This window comes from Biomphalaria glabrata, chromosome 5 (assembly GCF_947242115.1).
Source record: "Biomphalaria glabrata chromosome 5, xgBioGlab47.1, whole genome shotgun sequence".
NCBI lineage: Eukaryota > Metazoa > Mollusca > Gastropoda > Planorbidae > Biomphalaria > Biomphalaria glabrata.
The window spans coordinates 32,163,511-32,187,122 of record NC_074715.1 but is presented as its reverse complement, the minus strand read 5'-3'; the positions used below and the strand labels follow the sequence as shown (position 1 = coordinate 32,187,122).

At 39.8% G+C, this 23,612-nt stretch overlaps 1 protein-coding gene across 1 annotated transcript in view; it reads right to left on the bottom strand.

Moving 5' to 3' along the window:
* Positions 1-17,780, bottom strand: part of LOC106066069 (uncharacterized) — a 107,057-nt gene extending 89,277 nt beyond the window's left edge. Inside the window, exon 1 of the mRNA XM_056029711.1 lies at positions 17,418-17,780. The gene's annotated coding sequence lies outside the window, so the exon portion shown is untranslated. The remainder of the gene's footprint in view (positions 1-17,417) is intronic.
* Positions 17,781-23,612: the final 5,832 nt, after the last annotated feature.

Below are 23,612 nucleotides of genomic sequence, written 5' to 3'. Positions count from 1 at the left end.
AGAATTTGTCCAAGAATAAAACACGTCCAATGACCTATATATATATATATATACGTCAGTGAACGCGTCCTTCTCATCGTCTTTGGCGCCTTTATTTCAGTCACTCTTCTATTTTCGTTTTTTTAATTTATATTTTTTTTTCGCGTCATTGTTAACTTGTCCATATTTACAATCAATTGCTCACAAATCATCAATATTAGTCAATTACACTAAGATGTACATTGTTAGCTATTAGACACATGTAATAGGATATCTAGCGTGTTGGAAAGGTCCACTAGGACTGATGACTTATTGGAAGGTTGCACTAGGACTGAGGACTTATTGAAAGATTGCACTAGGTCTGAGGACTTATTGGAAGGTTGCACTAGGACTGAGGACTTATTGGAAGGTTGCACTAGGACTGAGGACTTATTGGAAGGTTGCACTAGGACTGATGACTTATTGGAAGGTTGCACTAGGACTGAGGACTTATTGGAAGGTTGCACTAGGACTGAGGACTTATTGGAAGGTTGCACTAGGACTGAGGACTTATTGGAAGGTTGCACTAGGACTGATGACTTATTGGAAGGTTGCACTAGGACTGAGGACGTATTGGAAGGTTGCACTAGGACTGATGACTTATTGGAAGGTTGCACTAGGACTGAGGACTTATTGGAAGGTTGCACTAGGACTGAGGACTTATTGGAAGGTTGCACTAGGACTGATGACTTATTGGAAGGTTGCACTAGGACTGAGGACTTATTGGAAGGTTGCACTAGGACTGAGGACTTATTGGAAGGTTGCACTAGGACTGAGGACTTATTGGAAGGTTGCACTAGGACTGAGGACTTATTGGAAGGTTGCACTAGGTCTGAGGACTTATTGGAAGGTTGCACTAGGACTGAGGACTTATTGGAAGGTTGCACTAGGTCTGAGGACTTATTGGAAGGTTGCACTAGGACTGAGGACTTTTTGGAAGGTTGCACTAGGTCTGAGGACTTATTGGAAGGTTGCACTAGGACTGAGGACTTATTGGAAGGTTGCACTAGGACTGAGGACTTAATGGAAGGTTGCACTAGGACTGAGGACTTATTGGAAGGTTGCACTAGGACTGAGGACTTATTGGAAGGTTGCACTAGGACTGATGACTTATTGGAAGGTTGCACTAGGACTGAGGACTTATTGGAAGGTTGCACTAGGACTGAGGACTTAATGGAAGGTTGCACTAGGACTGAGGACTTATTGGAAGGTTGCACTAGGACTGAGGACTTATTGGAAGGTTGTACTAGGACTGAGGACTTAATGGAAGGTTGCACTAGGACTGAGGACTTATTGGAAGGTTGCACTAGGTCTGAGGACTTATTGGAAGGTTGCACTAGGACTGAGGACTTATTGGAAGGTTGCACTAGGTCTGAGGACTTATTGGAAGGATGCACTAGGACTGAGGACTTATTGGAAGGTTGCACTAGGTCTGAGGACTTATTGGAAGGTTGCACTAGGACTGAGGACTTATTGGAAGGTTGCACTAGGACTGAGGACTTAATGGAAGGTTGCACTAGGACTGAGGACTTATTGGAAGGTTGCACTAGGACAGATAACTTGTTGCAAAGGTATATATTAGGTCCGATAACTTGTTGTAAAGGTATATATTAGGACCGATAACTTGTTGCAAAGGTATATATTAGGACCGATAACCTGTTGCAAAGGTATATATTAGGACTGATAACTTTATGTTTTCTTACTATGGTAACAGCTCAGAAAAATGCTAAAGCTTAGGGAAACAATTGCTAAAATAAAAAGAACAATGTCTCAGCCTTAAATCTGTTCTTTGACACACCAACAGTGATCTTCCCCAGGTGAACACCTACAACAGGTAAAGGTTACGGAAGTCATTACAGTCAGTTGCTTGTCCCTTGATATGTAGGTAAAAGTGTTTATTGTCTGCTAGTTTGTAGTGCTTGGTATATTTACTGTCTTAGTGTCAGGCCACTAGACAGTTTCACATGAGACCAGTGTAAGAAAGGCTGCCATTTTTTGTCTGTCAAGATGGACATAAATACGTTCGTTTTGTTTTGCTTCGGACGTTCCTTCAGAGCACTGGCGGATCCAGGGGGGGGGGGGGGCGGTAGGGGCGATCGCCCCCCCCCCCACTCGGCCGACCCCCCCCCCGAAGGGGGCGGACGAATTATAGTATAGAATTCACACAATTTGTATGCGAATTTATTACTTATGTTAATAATATATACTAATTATTTATATTTCAACCTATTTTTAGATTATTTCGCCCCCCCCTTCTAGTATTTTGGCCGATTGGTAGGGTCGGGAGGGGGCGATGGCATCAATCCGCCCCCCCCTCCACCATAAACTTTCGAGTGGGGGGGACGGTCTTATTTATTTGTAGAAATCACAGCTTTCTAATAGAATCAATTAGATATATATATGATTAAAACTTGTTATTGGTATTTTAACCGGTCTTTATATTATGTCGTTCACCTGTTGGCCGATTGGAAGGGGAAGAGCGAATACCTCCACTGCCCTTCCCATCTAAACCCTTTGAGTGGGGGGGGGGCGGTCCTACTTTTGGAGAAATCATAGTATGTGAACAAAATTAGTCGAATATCTATATAATATAAACAGGTGGAAGTGCGATGCATGCAATCCCCTTCCCCCCATCGGACAAATCAATACTTTTTCTTTTTGTATTATAGTAAGAAATTACAAAATTTAAAATATCTGTCACTAATAATTTATATATGCTATAAAGTAAATTCTTATATCGAGTCGCCCAACCCCTATTCTTTAATGCAAAATGCAATCATTAGCAGAAATTATAAAAAGGAGCGAGGATTAATCGTTTTCATTTTACCGCCCTTCCCCTTTCCAGACAGAGTTTGTGTAATTTCACATGAATTTATCATAACTATTTTAAGAAAGACTTTGCTTTGGAAAAGTTATAATTGAAACGAAATTTTTCAATATAACAGTCACGGTTGAGATGAGTTCAAAAGCCAGATAATCCTTTTCCAACCTTTACTCTATCTCATATTTTTCTAGTTAAATAAATTTAGGACTATAACTCACAATTTATGCTAGAATTTTATTGAATATTATTTATCGAATTATTTTTTTTTCGGCGGCGATCCTGAAAACCTTAATCTAAATATGTGGGGTATCTTATCTTTTCAAAGAACAAATCGGTTTTATTTGCAATGTATTAAGTGACTATAAATTCATATTAGAATATTTTTCTCATTATTCAAAAGGCACTTTATAATAGAATGAATAATGAGCTGTAGGTCAGGAGAATGCGTTACTGCAGTGAAGAATGCCAGAAAACGCTTTCAGCGTTGTGGCTTCGCCCCGAACCTCACTGGTGAATAATAAGCTGTAGATGTCAGGAGAATGCGTTTCTGCGGTGAAGAATGCAAGAAAACGCTTTTGGATAGGGGCGAACCGAACCCCACTAATACATAATGAGCTGTAAGATGTCAGAAGAATGCGTTTCAGCCGTGAAAAATGCAAGAAAACGCTTTTGGCGTCGGGGCTTCGCCCCGAATCCCACAGATAAATAATGAGCTGTAGATGTCAGGAGAATGCGTTTTTGCAGTGAAGAATGCAAGAAAACGCTTTTGGAGTCGGGGCTTTGCCCCGAACCCCACTAATAAATAATGAGCTGTAGATGTGATAAGAATGCGTTTCAGCCGTGAAAAAAACAAGAAAACGCTTTTGGCGTCCGGGCTTCGCCCCGAATTCCACTGATAAATAATGAGCTGTAGATGTCAGGAGAATGCGTTTCAGCCGTGAATAATGCAAGAAAACGCTTTTGGCGTCGGGGCTTCGCCCCGAACACCACTAATAGGTAATGAGCTGTACATGTCAGGAGAATGCGTTTCAGCCGTGAATAATGCAAGAAAACGCTTTTGGCGTCCGGGCTTCGCCCCGAATTCCACTGATAAATAATGAGCTGTAGATGTCAGGAGGATGCGTTTCTGCAGTGAAAAATGCAAAACAACGCTTTTGGCGTCGGGGCTTCGCCCCGAACACCACTAATAGGTAATGAGCTGTACATGTCAGGAGAATGCGTTTCAGCCGTGAATAATGCAAGAAAACGCTTTTGGCGTCGGGGCTTTGCCCCGAATCCCACTGATAAATAATGAGCTGTAGATGTAAGGAGAATGCGTTTCAGCCGTGAATAATGCAAGAAAACGCTTTTGGCGTCGGGGCTTCGCCCCGAACACCACTAATAGGTAATGAGCTGTACATGTCAGGAGAATGCGTTTCAGCCGTGAATAATGCAAGAAAACGCTTTTGGCGTCGGGGCTTTGCCCCGAATCCCACTGATAAATAATGAGCTGTAGATGTCAGGAGAATGCGTTTCAGCCGTGAATAATGCAAGAAAACGCTTTTGGTGTCGGGGCTTTGCCCCGAATCCCACTGATAAATAATGAGCTGTAGATGTCAGGAGAATGCGTTTCTGCAGAGAAAAATGCAAGAAAACGCTTTTGGGCGTCGGGGCTTAGCCCCGAACCCCACTGAAGAAGCTTAAAGCGCTCTCCCAGACCCCCAAGCTTGCAAGAGAAAGATTGTTTTTTTTTCTGTTTTTTTCGCTGAAGATTGAGAAACAGTCTTATTTTATTCTCATATATCGAATATATATATATATATATATATATATATATATATATATATATATATATATATATATATATATATATATATATATATATATATATGCTGTACGCACGTTTATGCATAGGGTTAGGGTTTACTGGGCGTTAGGGTTAGGGTTTGGAAAAAAATCGCCCCCCCCCCACTCCAAAGTTCTGGATCCGCCAGTGCTTCAGAGTTGAACATATCCTGGTCTAAGCCTTCAGCAAGATGACCAGGACTAACGGCGGTCAGAGTTCCAGCCCGGGACCATTGAAAGACGATAGTCTAAAGCGCATACCACACGACCAGGCAGCCACTTGTGAGCTCACATGCCCCTATATAAAATAGACTATATCTCAGAAACAAGCAAAATACACACAAAAAAATACTTTAAAAAAAAAAATTATATTAATGTGTATCAATTTGTGTGGATCAGTCATGTAATTAAATTTGTAATAGATCTAGACTAACAATAATAAATTTGTGGGATTAGAAATATTTTTTTTACCGATTTCACTCAACATAAGCTTTGTTGTTTTATATTATCTTGATGATATTGGTGTAATGGTGTTACACTCTATTATCCCAATGTGCAAAAATCGTTGCCAGGTTTTTCTCGGATGCAAGTAAACGTGGTTTTTAAAAAAAATAAATTGGTCAACCGTTTCCAAAAGTTTCTTTCTTTATTATTATTACTATTTCTTTGATTTCCACAAGTATTTTTCTCCTCATGAGCAGTATAAAAAGTTAGAAACAGAAATAATTCTTCAATAATATTTAAATCAAACAGACTTTTAAATACAAAATATCGTCATATGCAAAACATTTTCCTTTTCATCCTAAATTTTAACTTGGAGCAAATGTTCTCATTAACTCCAGGTCAGCAAGAGAAGGTTGTCTACCTTGCTCGTCCTAAACAAACTCTGGTCTCAACGGGGGAACAAAACGTTCTTTGAGTCTAATTTTAAAGTTTCAAGTATAAACAAGACTGTTGACTGTTATAGGAGTACAGCACTCAGTCACATTGAAATAAAGTGCTCTCAGTTTAAGCCGAGTCTAAGGCATCTGAGACGTAACTTGTGTTTGTTTAGTGTAGATTGTGCTTTTTTTAATTCATTTTTTTCCCATTAACAAATAGTTCAGTTTACAAATAGCTAGAGCTTCGTTTGTTGTTGTTGTTTAAACGAGCTATTTATAGACACAATATACGTTCTTAAAGAATGATTTAAATGGAAAGTTGAAAATGGACGCAATTAAAAAAAACATAATTTAGTTCCAATCCTAACGTAAGAAACCATATATTGTAGGATCAGTTTCCACAGGACTAGATTGTAAAGTTTTAAGACTGCGTGTATTAAGCAATGAAAAAAAAAGGGGGGGGGGGAGATGAAAGAAAAAATTTAAAAAAAAAGAAATATTGAGCTAGACATTTTTTGGACTTGGGTAACGAATTTTCACGATCTGCTTATCAGACAATCAACATTGTCTGCTCTGTAGCCCCCTTTCAACATTGTCTGCTCTGTAGCCCCCTTTCAACATTGTATGCTCTGTAGCCCCCTTTCAACATTGTATGCTCTGTAGCCCCCTTTCAACATTGTATACTCAGTAGCCCCCTTTCAACATTGTCTGCTCTGTAGCCCCCTTTCAACATTGTCTGCTCTGTAGCCCCCTTTCAACATTGTCTGCTCTGTAGCCCCCTTTCAACATTGTCTGCTCTGTAGCCCCCTTTCAACATTGTATGCTCTGTAGCCCCCTTTCAACATTGTATGCTCTGTAGCCCCCTTTCAACATTGTATGCTCTGTAGCCCCCTTTCAACATTGTATGCTCTGTAGCCCCCTTTCAACATTGTATGCTCTGTAGCAACCTTTCAACATTGTATGCTCTGTAGCCCCCTTTCAACATTGTATGCTCTGTAGCCCCCTTTCAACATTGTATGCTCTGTAGCCCCCTTTCAACATTGTATGCTCTGTAGCCCCCTTTCAACATTGTATGCTCTGTAGCCCCCTTTCAACATTGTCTGCTCTGTAGCCCCCTTTCAACATTGTATGCTCTGTAGCCCCCTTTCAACATTGTATGCTCTGTAGCCCCCTTTCAACATTGTATGCTCTGTAGCCCCCTTTCAACATTGTATGCTCTGTAGCCCCCTTTCAACATTGTATGCTCTGTAGCCCCCTTTCAACATTGTATGCTCTGTAGCCCCCTTTCAACATTGTATGCTCTGTAGCCCCCTTTCAACATTGTATGCTCTGTAGCCCCCTTTCAACATTGTATGCTCTGTAGCCCCCTTTCAACATTGTATGCTCTGTAGCCCCCTTTCAACATTGTATGCTCTGTAGCCCCCTTTCAACATTGTATGCTCTGTAGCCCCCTTTCAACATTGTATGCTCTGTAGCCCCCTTTCAACATTGTATGCTCTGTAGCCCCCTTTCAACATTGATGCACCAGTTTCATCACCTCTCTATTAATTGATTGCCGAGCATATAAACATTTCAGCATTGCCACAGTTTCGAGGTGACCCACTTTGTGAACTCTGAATATCAGAGGCAGGATCATGACCCACCAATCTTTACCATGGGGGGGGGGGGGTGTCAGTGTTTTTAAAAGTCTTACGCTTTTAAATAAACGTTGTAATCACCACTGTTTAATTATTTTAAAGTACTTCAGTGATTACTGGTAAAGACCAGACACTTTCAAGTGTCCAGATTTAGTCCTGGAAACATTCTTTTACAACTAGTTTCAACGTTATGAAAAGTCATTTTTCAAATTAGTTCCAACCAAAAATGAGAGTTTAAAGACTGTGTGACTAAACAAGAAAATAAAACTCTCATGGTCTTGAGATGTTTATGTTTCAAACTAGCATTCATATTTTGTTTAATAATCAGAACTTGAAATAAAAATAACAGTTAGCCAAACACTTCTAATTTATTTAATTATTTCAAATTTCTGTTTAACTTTAGTCACTTGAATGCTTGGCATGTCTGTTGATGTGTGGACAGCAGTAAGATAAGAAATACGCCTACTTATTGATGTGTGGACAGCAGTAAGATAAGAAATACGCCTACTTATTGATGTGTGGACAGCAGTAAGATAAGAAATACGCCTACTTATTGATGTGTGGACAGCAGTAAGATAAGAAATACGCCTACTTATTGATGTCATTGAAAGACCTCTACTTGAACTAAAAGTCTGGGAAGTTATAAAACATTGAGACTAGAAGTAACTCGACACAGTAAGAAACTAGAAAACACAGTGAAGAGAGCACTACTCATTACTGTGAAAAGAAAACTCATGATGCAGACACATTTTAAAAAATTAATTCGAAGTCACTGATCATAACAAAACTCCAAATAGGAACAATAAAGTACTCTTAGTCTTAATAATAATAATAATAAATATCATAACTTGAAATGTTTTTAAAAATGTTTAATTTTCTTTCTATAAAACAAACAAGCTTAGATTGCTCAGCTAAGAGAATAATGCGGTAATAATGACTAAACAGTAACATGACTTTACAGTGGACGACCCTTGGCTGGCATAGTGAGGTGCTTTGTGTACAACACCTTACATTCCACCGAAAGTTTTCTTTTCACTTAGTCCTGAGATGTTTTGTTGTCAAAGTGATCTGATAATTGACTGTGGACACTTCAGAGATGCAGAGAACCAATCATGGCACTACTTACAATAGCTGCAGACTACTTCACTAACACTGACGTACCTACTGACGTACTCATAAAGCTTCGTTATGATATTTAAGTAACTGAATTCTGAATGGCATACCTTTATGAACAACGAACAATGTGAGAAAGGTGAACAGCTTTTGAAAAGTCGTTATCCTTGACTTAAGTTGTCTAGGTTTCAATTGGCGTGAGTGCTCATTGATCTAGGCATTTTTTTGGTCACTCTATACATTTGTTTTTTTCTTTTGAAACTTGAAAGAAAAGATAACCACAATTTGTATATTTTGTGCCTATCCAAAATTAAAGGAAAACATATAAAAAGAACTGAGGGTATCTGCAGTTGACGCCGACACTTCAACAAAGTTGATAACCCGTACATACTTAATAGTGAAATATATTCAACAAAGTATTCGCTTTGCCAGTTTTTGCTTCTATTTGGAGGATAAAGATGATCTTAGTAGTTGAAGTCTAGTCAGGTCTAGAATGTTTCATGATTAATGTCTGTCCAAAACAACTGAAACTCGGAGAAACAGGAGAACTCTATGCCAGTTAAACAACTAACCTGTATTTTAATAGCGTCCTACTTGTAAACACTACATTATATACCATTGTGCTTCTATTGAAACAGAACCAGAGTTCACTGCACCGGTGAAATACATTTTGTATTGACCCCTGACATAATTATGATCTCTTTATTTGGAGGGAGAGGGGAATAACTAAGATCGAGAGAGACGAAAGTTAAAAGCAGAGCGAGAGAGAGAGAATGAGAGAGTAGAGGGAAGAGAGTTGGAAGAACGAGGTGTAGAGAAAAAAAAAGTGTGAGGGTCAATACGAGTTGTTTTTTAATGGAAGCACCCACTGCCAATCTGCCACTCATATATTTTTATTTTTTTTTGCCTCCTAAATATTCGGGGAATCCTACAGCACGTAATGATAATAATAGATTTCTGCTGAATGTAGAATGAGGATTGACTTCTCTTTGATAGAAGGTGATCGTCCAGGGGCAGATAACCTCAATACGTCCGTTGTATCTCATGGTAAAACTATTCCTCGTCACTCACTAGCGTTCATCAAATGAAATGATTCAACAAGGTCCACAACTCAGGTCGTATCATTGAATGTGTTCATCTTATACACAAGCTTTGTTTAAACAAACAACAACAGTTAAAACTTGAGCCGCTACAAGGTACATTGAATGTGTTCATCTTATACACAAGCTTTGTTTAAACAAACAACAACAGTTAAAACTTGAGCCGCTACAAGGTACATTGAATGTGTTCATCTTATACACAAGCTTTGTTTAAACAAACAACAACAGTTAACACTTGAGCCGCTACAAGGTACATTGAATGTGTTGATCTTATACACAAGCTTTGTTTAAACAAACAACAACAGTTAACACTTGAGCCTCTACAAGGTACATTGAATGTGTTCATCTTATACACAAGCTTTGTTTAAACAAACAACAACAGTTAAAACTTGAGCCTTTATAAGGTACATTGAATGTGTTGATCTTATACACAAGCTTTGTTTAAACAAACAACAACAGTTAACACTTGAGCCGCTACAAGGTACATTGGTTTCTTGTAGGGCATTCCCTCCACTAGTGAGACTGGCAGAGAATTACCATGAGACACCAGATATGTGATTACTTCCATTTTGTACCGTCAATGGGTTTATTGAATTGTTAATGTGTGGGTCTAGTAAATGTGTTAGGCTCTATGTATTTATTGGGGATGTTCCGTCTAAGGTTATTCACAGACATTTTCTTTTTGTTGACATGTACACTTTGAATTGGAATTTTATTCTGCAGTGGTTTAAACAAATTTCTTATGGTATTAAAATGTAATAAGATATGTAAGTCACTAAAAGAAGATGCTGATATAGAACTGCTGACTGAAGTTGTTGTTGTTATTTCCCTTCACTTGACCTATAATCCTAAGAAACTCTATACAACCGGACATGTTTTATAAAGTCTTTGACCTTTGTATACTCACACATTTCTTACTTTTACTTATTTACAAATATTCGTCCTTTCTTTTATCTCTTGTCAAATGTCCGTCCTTACTTTTATCTCTTGTCAAATGTCTGTCCTTACTTTTATCTCTTGTCAAATGTCTGTCCTCTATTTTATCTCTTGTCAAATGCCTGTCCTCTATTTTATCTCTTGTCAAATGTCCGTCCTTATTTTTATCTCTTGTCAAATGCCCGTCCTTACTTTTATCTCTTGTCAAATATCTGTCCTTACTTTTATCTCTTGTCAAATATCTGTCCTTACTTTTATCTCTTGTCAAATGTCTGTCCTCTATTTTATCTCTTGTCAAATGTCTGTCCTCTATTTTATCTCTTGTCAAATGTCCGTCCTTACTTTTATCTCTTGTCAAATGTCTGTCCTCTATTTTATCTCTTGTCAAATGCCTGTCCTCTATTTTATCTCTTGTCAAATGTCCGTCCTTACTTTTATCTCTTGTCAAATGTCCGTCCTTACTTTTATCTCTTGTCAAATGTCCGTCCTTATTTTTATCTCTTGTCAAATGTCCGTCCTTACTTTTATCTCTTGTCAAATGTCCGTCCTTACTTTTATTTCTTGTCAAATGCTGAACCAATGACATGATGAACTAATGTGTTTCCTAACATTCTTAAGGCACAAGCTCTGACCCTCCCTCCCTATTATAACCCTTAATCTACTCAGTCATCTGGTGATTAGCCCCAGTCATCTGGTGATTAGCCCAGTCATCTGGTGATTAGCCCCAGTCATCTGGTGATTAGCCCCAGTCATCTGGTGATTAGCCCCAGTCATCTGGTGATTAGCCCAGTCATCTGGTGATTAGCCCCAGTCATCTGGTGATTAGCCCCAGTCATCTGGTGATTAGCCCCAGTCATCTGGTGATTAGCCCCAGTCATCTGGTGATTAGCCCCAGTCATCTGGTGATTAGCCCCAGTCATCTGGTGATTAGCCCCAGTCATCTGGTGATTAGCCCCAGTCATCTGGTGATTAGCCCAGTCATCTGGTGATTAGCCCCAGTCATCTGGTGATTAGCCCCAGTCATCTGGTGATTAGCCCAGTCATCTGGTGATTAGCCCCAGTCATCTGGTGATTAGCCCCAGTCATCTGGTGATTAGCCCCAGTCATCTGGTGATTAGCCCAGTCATCTGGTGATTAGCCCCAGTCATCTGGTGATTAGCCCCAGTCATCTGGTGATTAGCCCCAGTCATCTGGTGATTAGCCCCAGTCATCTGGTGATTAGCCCCGGTCATCTGGTGATTAGCCCAGTCATCTGGTGATTAGCCCCAGTCATCTGGTGATTAGCCCCAGTCATCTGGTGATTAGCCCCAGTCATCTGGTGATTAGCCCAGTCATCTGGTGATTAGCCCCAGTCATCTGGTGATTAGCCCAGTCATCTGGTGATTAGCCCCAGTCATCTGGTGATTAGCCCCAGTCATCTGGTGATTAGCCCCAGCCATCTGGTGATTAGCCCAGTCATCTGGTGATTAGCCCCAGCCATCTGGTGATTAGCCCCAGTCATCTGGTGATTAGCCCAGTCATCTGGTGATTAGCCCCAGCCATCTGGTGATTAGCCCCAGCCATCTGGTGATTAGCCCCAGTCATCTGGTGATTAGCCCCAGTCATCTGGTGATTAGCCCCAGCCATCTGGTGATTAGCCCAGCCATCTGGTGATTAGCCTCAGCCATCTGGTGATTAGCCCCAGCCATCTGGTGATTAGCCCCAGTCATCTGGTGATTAGCCCAGTCATCTGGTGATTAGCCCCAGTCATCTGGTGATTAGCCCAGTCATCTGGTGATTAGCCCAGTCATCTGGTGATTAGCCCAGTCATCTGGTGATTAGTCCCAGCCATCTGGTGATTAGCCCCAGCCATCTGGTGATTAGCCCCAGTCATCTGGTGATTAGCCCCAGTCATCTGGTGATTAGCCCAGTCATCTGGTGATTAGCCCCAGTCATCTGGTGATTAGCCCCAGTCATCTGGTGATTAGCCCCAGTCATCTGGTGATTAGCCCAGTCATCTGGTGATTAGCCCCAGTCATCTGGTGATTAGCCCAGTCATCTGGTGATTAGCCCCAGTCATCTGGTGATTAGCCCCAGTCATCTGGTGATTAGCCCAGTCATCTGGTGATTAGCCCCAGTCATCTGGTGATTAGCCCCAGTCATCTGGTGATTAGCCCCAGCCATCTGGTGATTAGCCCAGTCATCTGGTGATTAGCCCCAGTCATCTGGTGATTAGCCCAGTCATCTGGTGATTAGCCCCAGCCATCTGGTGATTAGCCCCAGCCATCTGGTGATTAGCCCCAGTCATCTGGTGATTAGCCCCAGTCATCTGGTGATTAGCCCAGTCATCTGGTGATTAGCCCCAGCCATCTGGTGATTAGCCCCAGCCATCTGGTGATTAGCCCCAGTCATCTGGTGATTAGCCCAGTCATCTGGTGATTAGCCCCAGTCATCTGGTGATTAGCCCCAGTCATCTGGTGATTAGCCCCAGTCATCTGGTGATTAGCCCCAGTCATCTGGTGATTAGCCCCAGTCATCTGGTGATTAGCCCCAGTCATCTGGTGATTAGCCCCAGTCATCTGGTGATTAGCCCCAGTCATCTGGTGATTAGCCCCAGTCATCTGGTGATTAGCCCCAGTCATCTGGTGATTAGCCCCAGTCATCTGGTGATTAGCCCCAGTCATCTGGTGATTAGCCCCAGTCATCTGGTGATTAGCCCAGTCATCTGGTGATTAGCCCCAGTCATCTGGTGATTAGCCCCAGTCATCTGGTGATTAGCCCCAGTCATCTGGTGATTAGCCCAGTCATCTGGTGATTAGCCCCAGTCATCTGGTGATTAGCCCCAGTCATCTGGTGATTAGCCCCAGTCATCTGGTGATTAGCCCCAGTCATCTGGTGATTAGCCCCAGTCATCTGGTGATTAGCCCAGTCATCTGGTGATTAGCCCCAGTCATCTGGTGATTAGCCCAGTCATCTGGTGATTAGCCCCAGTCATCTGGTGATTAGTCCCAGTCATCTGGTGATTAGCCCCAGCCATCTGGTGATTAGCCCCAGTCATCTGGTGATTAGCCCAGTCATCTGGTGATTAGCCCCAGCCATCTGGTGATTAGCCCCAGTCATCTGGTGATTAGCCCAGCCATCTGGTGATTAGCCCCAGCCATCTGGTGATTAGCCCCAGTCATCTGGTGATTAGCCCCAGCCATCTGGTGATTAGCCCCAGCCATCTGGTGATTAGCCCCAGTCATCTGGTGATTAGCCCAGTCATCTGGTGATTAGCCCAGTCATCTGGTGATTAGCCCAGTCATCTGGTGATTAGCCCAGTCATCTGGTGATTAGCCCCAGCCATCTGGTGATTAGCCCCAGCCATCTGGTGATTAGCCCCAGTCATCTGGTGATTAGCCCCAGTCATCTGGTGATTAGCCCAGTCATCTGGTGATTAGCCCCAGTCATCTGGTGATTAGCCCCAGTCATCTGGTGATTAGCCCCAGTCATCTGGTGATTAGCCCAGTCATCTGGTGATTAGCCCCAGTCATCTGGTGATTAGCCCAGTCATCTGGTGATTAGCCCCAGTCATCTGGTGATTAGCCCCAGTCATCTGGTGATTAGCCCAGTCATCTGGTGATTAGCCCCAGTCATCTGGTGATTAGCCCCAGCCATCTGGTGATTAGCCCCAGTCATCTGGTGATTAGCCCAGTCATCTGGTGATTAGCCCCAGCCATCTGGTGATTAGCCCCAGTCATCTGGTGATTAGCCCAGTCATCTGGTGATTAGCCCCAGCCATCTGGTGATTAGCCCCAGCCATCTGGTGATTAGCCCCAGTCATCTGGTGATTAGCCCCAGTCATCTGGTGATTAGCCCCAGCCATCTGGTGATTAGCCCAGTCATCTGGTGATTAGCCCCAGCCATCTGGTGATTAGCCCCAGTCATCTGGTGATTAGCCCAGTCATCTGGTGATTAGCCCCAGTCATCTGGTGATTAGCCCAGTCATCTGGTGATTAGCCCAGTCATCTGGTGATTAGCCCCAGCCATCTGGTGATTAGCCCCAGTCATCTGGTGATTAGCCCCAGCCATCTGGTGATTAGCCCCAGCCATCTGGTGATTAGCCCCAGTCATCTGGTGATTAGCCCAGTCATCTGGTGATTAGCCCAGTCATCTGGTGATTAGCCCCAAGCCTAATTGACTCGACCTTTTTTTTTTTTTTTGGTTTTACTACTCTGTTCCTTCATTTTTGTTTTCGTCTAGGCCTACATGACCCCAAAACAAATCACTGTTTATTATCAATCATCCCTCATCCCAGGTAGTTCCCCCAGCCTTGCTATTCTTTGAACACTTCCTTACAATCCCAAGTTTCTTCCCGCCACTTAACACAAAAAAGGGGTTGAGTCACGTGACGTATGACGTCTACTATCTCAAGTAATCCATTCGCAATAGTCAAACAAACGAAATTGTCTACAAAGTCACGTTTGGGTAGTTGGTGTTGTTGAATGTAAAACGTGCAACCACTTGTAGAGATGTGTCGGCATAGGAAACTAGTCAATGACTCAAGTGTTCTAGCGAGTGCACGGTATAGCTGTCAATGCCGGCTGGCATAGTGTTCCTATAGTCTGCCCACTGTTTCAGAATGGTACATAGTTACTTAACTAGACAATTGTGAGCAATATGAAAGTACATTCTCTAGGGTAAGATGTCTAACAAGAATGCTGTGTGCTCACACAAGACAAGCTCAATGTGCCGACTTCTCCAGCACTGATATATCTCTAATTCTAGAAATAAATCTAAAATAAGCCTATCTATATATTATAGATAGCATTAGGCACCGGCTTCGACCTTTGATTTGTTCCCAGGCTATCTATCTATTGTTTCTTTAGGCCTAGAAGCTGGAGCGAACAGGAAGTGTTCATTGTGGAGTATATCTATCTATTGTTTCTTTAGGCCTAGAAGCTGGAGCGAACAGGAAGTGTTCATTGTGGAGTATATATATCTATTGTTTCTTTAGGCCTAGAAGCTGGAGCGAACAGGAAGTGTTCATTGTGGAGTATATCTATCTATTGTTTCTTTAGGCCTAGAAGCTGGAGCGAACAGGAAGTGCTCATTGTGGAGTATATCTATCTATTGTTTCTTTAGGCCTAGAAGCTGGAGCGAACAGGAAGTGTTCATTGTGGAGTATATCTATCTATTGTTTCTTTAGGCCTAGTAGCTGGAGCGAACAGGAAGTGTTCATTGTGGAGTATGTCGTCTTTCAAAACTATTGGGCCGACATTGCGACTAAAAAAGTCGGGTTTGGTTCCATGATTTAACCGCTGCGGTTTCGATCGTGAAAGGTCCTTAATTGTCCAAGGCACCGGAAAATAATAACCATTTCAATTTTTGTATTAATTAGTGCTATGTTAATAAATCAATCCATCAGGACCCATTGCGTTTATAACGTAGATTTATTTTATTTTGTAACGAATAATTAGAGATAAACCAAAAGCACAATTTTGCGACAGAAATGTGAATGTCTTTGATTTGAGTGCGTTCTCTTTTTTCTTTTTATTCTTTTTTGAAAGCATGGAACAGAAATTCTCATTTACCCAACTTAGTTTATATATAAACTTTTTTGTACAAATTCACTGTTTTTCCTGAAGCTTAACGGCCTGTTTATATACAGATTCACATTACGTTACTACATGCATTCTCACAATAGTTACCATTGTCTATGAATATTAACAAATATTAAATGAACTCGAGATTTTATAATAGTCAATTCTATTGAGAGAATTGTTTAAAACCAAAGAAGTAAGTTTCCAGCATAAGTCATGAAGTCATCATTTAGTGATGTCTCAGCAAAACAATGACCCTAATTGTGTACAAAGCTTATAGCCCTTGACTTCGTCGGTCTGGAACAAATTGTGTACAAAGCTTATAGCCCTTGACTCCGTCGGTCTGGAACAAATTGTGTACAAAGCTTATAGCCCTTGACTCCGTCGGTCTGGAACAAATTGTGTACAAAGCTTATAGCCCTTGACTCCGTCGGTCTGGAACAAATTGTGTACAAATCTTATAGCCCTTGACTCCGTCGGTCTGGAACAAATTGTGTACAAAGCTTATAGCCCTTGACTCCGTCGGTCTGGAACAAATTGTGTACAAAGCTTATAGCCCTTGACTCCGTCGGTCTGGAACAAATTGTGTACAAAGCTTATAGCCCTTGACTCCGTCGGTCTGGAACAAATTGTGTACAAAGCTTATAGCCCTTGACTCCGTCGGTCTGGAACAAATTGTGTACAAAGCTTATAGCCCTTGACTCCGTCGGTCTGGAACAAATTGTGTACAAAGCTTATAGCCCTTGACTCCGTCGGTCTGGAACAAATTGTGTACAAATCTTATTGCCCTTGACTCCGTCGGTCTGGAACAAATTGTGTACAAAGCTTATAGCCCTTGACTCCGTCGGTCTGGAACAAATTGTGTACAAAGCTTATAGCCCTTGACTCCGTCGGTCTGGAACAAATTGTGTACACGTTATTTCTTCCGCATCTCAATCTCGGATCCAGTGGAAACTTTGCACAATTATTTATTGTCCCCGACAAAACGTGAATCACAAAATTAAAAAAAAAGATAATTAATTATTTATTGTTTCATAATTAAATTAATTTTGTTTAATAAACGCAAAAAGGGAAATAAATCAGTGTTGAGATATATGGTTATAAATGTGCAGCTCTTTCCCTTGTAAGATGTTTAAAGTATTTTTTTTTTATTTTGCGTGTTTAGAACTTTATGTTGTCATCAATCTGCTCAACGCTAATTAGCATATCCCTCCAACCCAAGCCACTATACTAAATCCTAACTTATATCCCAGTGGCTATTGGAACTGACTTTCGCTAAACTTACAATAAACTAATTTACAACTTAGTTTCAATTCAAGAAATCGACAATGTTAACTTCTGATAAAATATTTAGGAAAAATGAACCGTATGTCTCTAAATCTGCTCTTCGATAAGTTTAGCATAAGAAAATGTAATTCTATTTATTTATTTATTTTGTTTGGTACCGTTACTGAAATGTAGGCCTATATTAAATGTAAAATTCAACAAGTAAAAAATAAAATGTTACAAATATTTACGCCTACCTTAGGAAATATAAATAGATGATCTTCATTTTAAAAAATGTGAATTGACCTTTGAACTTTCACAAATCCAATTGTAAAGTAGTTTTGATTGAATTAGTTTTCATTACACCAAAAGTTTAAGAAAGCGTAAATCCAATGAGATTTGTAGTTTACACTACCGAACAGAAGACTCTGTCACACGCTGTATTAGTTGAACATGGCTATCAAGACTATAGTGGTGACATAATGGCTCTGAGAGCAAAGATCATGTGTTGCCAAAGTTGAGCCATGTTTGACAAAACTTAAGTCAGTTGCTACAACAACGGCCCACTCGTTGTACGCCCACAGATTGGGAAGGGGAAAAACGCCAGTGTTAGCAGCATTATCGCGAGTGAGTACCCTTGGCATGGTTCGACACTGCTCACCAAATCATTGGCTTTTACGTCCGATATTTGTCAAGGGGAGAGGTGAGTTTGAAAACTAGGGAAAGAGAAGGTGAGAGGTCTGCTTGTGTGGGTGGACCATAGGAGAAATTGACTGTGGGTGAAATATTTATGGTATAGTGGTCGGCATGAGCATACAGAATTATTAATGCAATTTGTTGATCTGAAATGTCATTGGATCTTTTATAAGCCTAATTTACATGCTCTTAATTGTAGGAGCTAAATAAAGTTTAAATACGCTCTGACTTCTAAATATAGCCCAGGGGAGTAGCTAGGGATGTGGGGGGTTTGACCTATTTAAGATGGGGGGTTTGACCTATTTAAGATGGGGGGTTTGACCTATTTAAGAGCCCCAACATTTTGACATTCGACATCATTACATGAAATAATGGCGTAAAATCTAATGTCAAACACATTTCGGACACTCATTTTGGGGTCCCCTCTCAAGTGGTGGCCTGGAGATTTTCATATTTGGACCCCCCTCCCCCCACCTTAGCTACTCCACTGATATAGCCTTTATCCTACTGCTATTGTTATAGTGGACTTTCCTGGTTATTCTTCCTTTTGTTGAGTTCCAATAATACAATCCAGTCGTTTCTTTAATGTACTCATTTTAAAATCACTTTCTACTCTTCAAATGTTTCGTCTCAATAATTTAATTATTTAAAAAGACAAAAGAAAGTTTAAAATTGTTATCTACCATCATTTCTTGTCTTTTCTTCTTCCTCAGTACACAGTACACTTCACAAAACATTAATAAAATAAAAGATATTCTCTAGAAGTGAACCATACCATGCAGTTTTTAAAATACATGTTCAAGGAAAACAAACGAAGCAAACCTGAATAACACTGGACCAAACTGTTATTCAAAACTGTATTTCCTCTCTGACTGCGTTGTTGATTGTGGTGACTGACTTGTTGAGTTTTCATAAATCTGTTTGGCAGTAATGAGTTTGATCAGGTTACAGATGCGGTCAGATGGGGCAACTGAAGGGCTGTCAGCCGCGGGCACCAGAATGTGTGCTCTGACAAGAAATATATTGATTTCTGTGTTGTCATTTATTCTAATATTGTATCATGGAAAAAAATGTGTTGGTATTCTGGGCCCATAAAATCTAAACACATAGATCTTGTATGTATACGCTATAAAAGCTACCAAAACTTTAGGGCTTAAGCCCATATTATAGTATCACACAAGCATCATATAACTGCCTATGTATAACATTCGTTGGTGTTTCTCCCATTAATGTTACACTGAAAACGATATACCAAGCAAATTGTAATCCACGCTCAATAAGCATATAAGAAAAAGCCACAAAGGAAAGTACGGTTTTTACTTCTCCTCACACTTACATCTACGCATCCATGGAGGCATCATTACTGAGATAAATACTGTGTTAGTAGCGCTTTTATTTGTTCTGCCTCTAAATAAGATTGTTCTTAAACTAAGTCTCTGTACTTCCAGACCAAAGTTTTGACTGACTTGTCTGGCTCTGAGACCTGGAAGCAGTAGCAGCCTTAGGGGGTGGCAAGTGGGGCAACCGCCCCAGGCCCTGCGCCAGAGGGGCCCCCTTTTGGAGATTCTCTTGTCACTGTCAGCTTCGAAAACCAGATCAGTTCTCATCAACTCAGACTCGTTACTCAATAGCTTTGGAAATCTTTCCAGACATCTCTATGATAGCAATAACCAAACTTTTAACATGACAATAAACTTCAGCAGCACGAGGTTTCTGTACATCCCGTTAAGTGTGTGACTGCGTGGTTGAGCTCTGAGAATGTCAAATGGTAGCACAACGAATAAAGTGAAGCAAGAACAAACCAGAAAAGAAAAACTGTAATAGCGCGCAGTCTTAACTAAAATTGTACTGTACCTTGAAAACAACAGCACATTTCGTGGAAGAACAGAGAAACAAACGAAAAACGGTCAATTTTCAGGCTTGATTGAGATGATGGCCGAAGTCGACACAACCATGCAAGAACATCTTCGATGAATTAAGAACGCCGTGGTTCACGACCATTACATCGGGCATAAGATTCAAAACGAACTTATGGACCTGATGGCATCAGAAGTAAAAGGGAACATTATTGATAAAATCAAACTTGCTCAATATGTTTCCGTCATCCATGACTGAACGCCTCAAAGAACAGATGTCCCTTAGATTGGATTTTGTGGGCGTATCAGATCTAAAAGGTTAAGGTGCTAGAACACTTCATCAGATGAGAATGCAACAGGAAATGGTTTGTCAGAGGCTCTTCTCGCCGTGCTGGAGAACCTTGGTCTGCACTTTGCCAATGATCGTGGCCAGGGATAGACAATTATGCAAACATGAAGGGAAGGCACCAAGGAGTCCAAGCGCACATTATTCGCAACAGTAAACTTTTTACTCTTCTTACGGCTGCCATAATCTCAACCTCCAGAGTGTTTAGCAAAAATAAGCTCACCTCTGCAATATTTTAAGTTTCAATATCACTGCCTGGTACGGCAATCTGAGCATTAAAAATAAAAATAAACTTTATAGAATCCTAAATGCTGCTGGTAAAATCATTGGCAAAAAAAACAAACCCCATTTGGGCAAACATCTATAAAAAAAAAAGCTAACAAGATCCTTGAAATAAAGAATCACCTTCAAACATCTATAAAAAAGCTAACAAGATCCTCGAAATAAAGAATCACCCTCTGTGTCAGGATTTTGTGATTTTACCATCACAAAAGAGATACAAGACACCGATAACAAAGACAAACAGACACAAACACTTTTTTGTTCCCCTGGTAATCAAATCATTAAATAGTAACAATCTGATATAAACTTTGTCACATGTAAATTATGAGTGAGTCTGGTGTGAATGTACACTTTGGTTTCTTATAGTTAAAATGTTTTTTGTTTGGTGTAATGCAGAAATTGTAAGACAAATTTCCATACGGACAATAAAGATTATTATAATAATTATTATTATTTTATTATTATTATCTAGTTTGTTGATTGTTCATGAAAAATATTTGTAAATCATTAGTTACGTTGATTAACATTATGAAATGTACTCAAACGGCCAATAGTACAGTAACTGCTACCTACGTAAGCTACTATGTTTTGTAACAAAATTAAAGCCTACAGCATTAGAGGCGGACGTTAGCGTGATGTGGTACGATATATAGAGTCTATCTTTGCGGCTTAGGGCCCCGCATATGACACTCACCCAGGGCCCCGCGCAATGCTAAGGCCACCTCTGCCTGGAAGCTAGAAGAATACTACATACTAAATATTTCACCAAACAAGCCGTCATCAAGTGGGAGCACTGAACATTTGATATTCTTTAATAATAGAACAATATAAATAATAGAACAATAAAGATATCTCACTAAAAAATAATATAAAATACATTGAAAAATTCATACTGTCCACAATAGACTTTCCATATTTATAAATTGAAAGAAACATATTGGGTCAATGATATTGAAGAGAAAGCATTTTTAGCTGTATTGCTATTGATAAGTTAAAAAAAAACTCTTTTTGTGATGTCTCTGGGAAATCTTCAATGGACTTCTGACAAGTACAAACAGAACGTCAGATATATTTGGAAAGTAGGATGAAATGTTGATAACAAGCATGCGCAAATGTTCTTTAATAGAAACTATCACTGTCAGTCAGATTCAATATTTTCCTCATACAAAGCAGATAAATGTACATTTTATTTTTTAATTTTATTTCCCAAAGTCCAAAGTTTCATTTATTGGATCTGCTTAACTCTTCACCATAGAAATATATTTTTGTTGATCCCGCACTAGTGTTACAGCATACAGTTGTTGGAGGGTAATATCAACTGTTGAAACTAGTTATACTTCCTCAAAATGTCGTCTTCAGTCTTCTACTTTAAATGACAATTATATTTTAAAAAAAAGAAAAAACTACCAACGGGAAAAAAGGTCTACCTTGCAACAATAATGTTACACTCACTCAAAGTACCATCTTTATTCTTTATCAACATGTCCGTGTTCTGAAATATTGTATAGGAAACAAATAATTTTTTTTTTTGATGAATAGACGAAAACACTAAATTTCCAAAGATCTTATGCGACCCCTCGCAAAAAGTAATTCGACCCCCAAAGTGGTTACGAAAGCCCCTTCCTTAGATTCTAGAAGTTAAGTCATTAAAAAAATATATATATTTTTTCAAACAAAACCTACGAAAGTTTCACATTCAATGGACGAACATCTCACTCATAGACTTATATAGAAGTCTATGATCTCGCTACAATTTTGGTTTCAACTTGAGCTACAAGCCAATTCAAACCGATCGGAATGAAGGCAGACACGTTTATCCTAACTGATGACAGATGTTAATAAGAAAACATTATAAGAAAGTAAAATGAATGAAAAAAAAATCTTTCTCTGAAACTAGGCAAGTGAGGCTAAAAAGACCACATCTGAGGTAAATGTACTTGTATTCTTACTGAGCACAGACTCTAAGCAGCAAATGGTCAACGAATGATAGCCGAAGGTCGAGAGGCAAGGAAGCTAACAACGAAGGAAACAACGAAATGAAGGATGAAATTGTCCAGTCCAGTCCATCAAATCTTGATCTGCGTCATTTGGGGCCCTCTATACTAATGTTAAACTTTCCAGGCTATCTTTGAACTTAACAGTTGGGCACAGCTGGGTCTTAACAACAAGTCAGTCTACACGCTTTCGATATCTTCCAAGACTTATTGAAACGAATGTAATATTTTTGTTTTTTCTTGCATTAAGTGTGACCACTGAGTGTTACACTAGTTCACCCTTTGTTTTTACATACCTGATTTCAACTCACTCTGTCCGTGTGTCTGGTACAAATTTTAAACACGTTATTTCTCCCACACCCATTTTTGGATCAAGTTGAAACTTTACACAATTATTTATTGTACCTAACAAAACATGAATCAATTGAAAAATTAACAAATAATTACTGGTAATTAATTGTTTTTTGATACCAAAAAGGGAAATCAATTTTTCAGTATTAAAAGATATGGATAAATATGTGGGATTTGTCCCCTTAAATAATCTTTTTTTTTTCTTTTAGACATTGTGCTTGTATTTAAAGCAGTAGCTTTGAATTTAGCACTATAGAGTGCTGTCTAACTCTAGCTTCAGTGTTTAGGTGTAAGGAATATGAGGACAAGAGTTTTAGATTATTAAACATCTTGTGCTTTTTTTCCCTCCGTTTCATCCATAACTTCTTAAATAAAATGTTATGCATAACTTCTTTTGAACAATTAAAACGAAGTTAGAACCAAACCCATCTTGGCTAACATAAATGCCGCCTATGCTGGTGTTATGTGTAAACACACATTTACTTTGTTCCCCTTGTTTACACTAAATATTACGCACATATTCTGGATAACTTTACTTTAAGCAGTTCTATTAACTTGAGACTAATTGTCTTAATTGCGTCTTTGAAATCAAAGAAATAAATTATCTTGAAGTACTTGTAATGTGATTGGACAAGAACGTTAAATGTTTAAACATTAAAATAAGCAATGCAATAAGTTGTAGATATTTCTACTTTTTGAAAGAAGTGGCTGGTATCAATATAAAAATCTGGGTATTGTTAAAGCAGGAAGACATCAAACACTTTCCTTATTTTCATCACGTAACCATCAACTGGATTTGGATGCTGTGTGGGTGCGAGCAACATAAGCAATTCTCTTGTAGGACGTAATTATCTTCTGCTAAGAAGGAACGTTCGTAATCCAGGCATATAAGTTCATATTGTTTGCCAAACCTCTACATATTTCCCT